General features: G+C 37.5%; 1 long non-coding RNA gene across 1 annotated transcript; it reads right to left on the reverse strand.

Annotated features, from left to right (window-relative positions):
• Nucleotides 1-481: 481 nt before the first annotated feature.
• On the reverse strand, nt 482-1143 carry LOC106092860 (uncharacterized). Its single transcript, XR_001222246.2, has 2 exons — nt 1075-1143; nt 482-1000 (listed from the first exon to the last, which is right to left on the reverse strand). It is a non-coding gene; the product is annotated as an uncharacterized LOC106092860 (long non-coding RNA).
• Between the last annotated feature and the right edge of the window lie 2433 nt (nt 1144-3576).

Here is a 3576-nt window from a genome sequence, read left to right on the forward strand (position 1 = left end):
TTCATTATTCTTTGTTTGCCATAAAAGAGATAACGCGCAAAGAACTCGACAAATGCGATCCATGGTGGAGGGTATATAAGATTCGGCCCGGCCGAATTTTTTTTTTTTTATTAAAACAGTAAAAATTTAAAAGAAATGGTAAATTTTAAATGAATGGCTTATTGAGTTTATAACCATTTAAATTGGGTTTTTGAACTTATCATAAATCCAAATTGCACAATTGGTAATCAATAATAAAAACTCCTTTATAGGCCCGATTTCTGCAATTTTTTTTATTGAATGTACAAATGTTTAATTGGACATAATTTCTTATTTTTTCTGTGTGGGCATAGATTTTAAATAAAGACTTTTAAAGCTTGAAGAAGTGATCTTTGATGTTATGCAAATCTATTTTATTAACCTTTGTCACTATATGTGTAAAAACATATTCAGCGATATCTTTAAGTACACACCCTATAAAATACTAGAGATTTTGATTGAATTCTTTTCGAAAATCTTTTTGTTATTCTAGGATCTTTTAAGTGTAGATCATGTCAGCTCCGATTTATATAAAATCAATGAAACAATCAAAGTAACATACTGATGACAACCATAAAATGTATGTAATGTAGTGCTCCGCTCTATGTAAGGGCATAGAGTCATTGTTTAATTTCTACCAAATAGTTTGGTATGTATATACATATATATATTAGCATTATATCTAAATGTGCTTCGGATTACTTTAAATTTATCACATATTTTCCTCATTTATATTTCGGCCCAACTGGTTGTTAAATATGGGCCCACAGCATTTGCAAGAAGATTTTGAAAACTATATATCTGAAACTATATATATCTGCGTCGACAACATTTTCTGTAAATGTCAGCCCAATCTGTTGTTAAATATTGATGTTGTATCACTTTAAAGGAACATACCAAAAACCATATATATCGGAACTATATGCAAATCTAACCGGTTCCATAAAGTTAATCTATATCTTCTCCCAGATATCTGCAACATCTGAAACAAACATAAATATACATCTGAAAACATAAATATATATCAAACTCTGAACAGTTTTTTTTAATATTTACCAAAAATCTTCTTTTCAACTTCCTTCTTTCCTTCCTAATGTTCGGAACTTTAAAAAATCGAAACATAAATCAAAGCGCTATATATATATATATATATATATATATATATATATATATATATATATATATATATATATATATATATATATATCGGTTTAAGCACATTTTTATAGCTGTGTGGGCGCACAGTGGGGAATTTGGCCTCAAAAGTGGCGTTTAAATCAACGGAGAGACCGATCTTCATAAAATTCGGCAAGTATGACTATAATATATATATATATATATATATAGGGAGTCATACTTGCCGAATTTTATGAAGATCGGTCTCTCCGTTGATTTAAACGCCACTTTTGAGGCCAAATTCCCCACTGTGCGCCCACACAGCTATAAAAATGTGCTTAAATCCGACAGCACTGATTAATGTGAGAAGTTTGCCCTGTTCCTTAACGAAATGTTCATGGCTCCACTTTTTACACTGTGAATGGGGATGCCCACACTAGGATTACGAGGAGGTGTAGCAGCTCGCCAAACATTTCCGTTGCATCCCCTGATCTCCTGAGTGACGTATCCTGACAAGCCGTCATTCTTTGGGATCGGATCACCTCTCCATAATTCTCACCATCGACTGACCACCCGACTTTATAACCTCTGAGATCCAGACCTTAATCAATCAGAAAAAGGCCAATTGCGCTGGCTTCAGAGAGTACACTAATCGCGGCTTCAGTGAACTGACACCCACCTCGGATGTGCTAGTATACCAGCTGGTCGAATACCCCCAGTGCGGCCCAATTTCCCTATGCATGCAGTGGTACTCGCAGACGATCGTGATGGGATTCATTGTACGGACCTCACTAACCCTAGAATCAGCGAGCTGAATCTGGAAATAAATGGGGTTGTCAACGAACATAGGCGGAATTTGTGGCTGGAACACTTGGAACAATGTAACTTGGGCACCGGTTTAGGCAAGCTGTGGTCTATTGATAAGTCACTCTCGAAGCCCTGTAAACGGGGTGACAGGAACTCAGTCACATTGGCGACGTAACCATGACTGATCCGAAGGGATGCGCCAGGTTGTTCAACCGTCAATTTATTGTGCATCCCGAGAGTGACAGGGCAAGTAGGAGAGCCATTCGTCGTATCCGTGGTCTCCGAGCCGATGGAGAGCCATCATAATTTACCGTGGGCGAAAAATCATTCAAGCCGTTGAGCCCCGACGGAATCTGCACACTGGTGCTGAAGAATCTGGAGGATGGTCCTCGTGGCACTGGACCTCTCCTAGACGGCATAGAGATCATATCATATACGGACGATAGTACGATCATGGTATCAGGCCCCCACCCATTGTTGACATCTGCGATTGGTTGAACATCTACCTCAACGAACTTGCCTCATATTTCGTCTCAAGAGATCTGAAGATATCTGCCACCAAATCTTCAGCCACATTGTTCACTACAAATACGCATGAGGTGAATACTACTGTCTATAACACAGTGAATACGAGAATCAGTGCTGAAACACTGTTTGTTCCATGTGTTTTGCTTTTATGTCATTTAGTTTGGTTTTGCATTTATGTTTAAAAAATTGTTGCACACTGTAATGGGTTCATCTGATAATAAAGAGTATTTTGATTAATGCAATTATTAAAACCAAACAAATTGGAAAAACATCCAATTACACTACAAAGGAGTGAGTTTAATTATTTTTATAATGCCGGGAAAATAATTCACTTATTTGATCGATATGCACAATTTATACCCTCCACCATAGTATGGGGGCATACTAATTTCGTCATTCTGATTGTATCTCCTCGAAATATTCGTCTCGGACCCTTTCGAAGTTTTCGAAATTTTGCACAAATAATTCTTATAGGTGTAGGCCGGTTGAGATTGTAAATGGACCATATCGGTCCATGTTTTAAACCGATCTTGGATCTTCTTGAGCCACTACAGGGCGCAATTTTTATCCGATTTGGCTGATCGGAGAGACCGATCTTCATAAAATTCGGCAAGTATGACTATAATATATATATATATATATATATATAGGGAGTCATACTTGCCGAATTTTATGAAGATCGGTCTCTCCGTTGATTTAAACGCCACTTTTGAGGCCAAATTCCCCACTGTGCGCCCACACAGCTATAAAAATGTGCTTAAATCCGACAGCACTGATTAATGTGAGAAGTTTGCCCTGTTCCTTAACGAAATGTTCATGGGCAAATTTGCATTTGCCCAGTAGAGTTGCTGACTGATATTCGCCCAGAAGAATTGAATGAACCTACTAACTTGAAATTTGGCATAAAGGTCACTCTTGGTAATGGTTGGTTAAAAATCGAACAAGAACATACCAACATAACGGTGCGAACAGAGTGAAAGCCGAGCCGAGATTATCAATGCGATAAAGATGATCAGTGCGATAAAACGGGTTACATACAAGTCAATGCAAATAAACTTGCTTATAACACAGCGAACGCCAAGCAGAGCAGAGAGCAAAGCTGATTGA

This window comes from Stomoxys calcitrans, chromosome 3 (genome assembly GCF_963082655.1).
Source record: "Stomoxys calcitrans chromosome 3, idStoCalc2.1, whole genome shotgun sequence".
Taxonomy (NCBI): Eukaryota; Metazoa; Arthropoda; class Insecta; order Diptera; family Muscidae; genus Stomoxys; species Stomoxys calcitrans.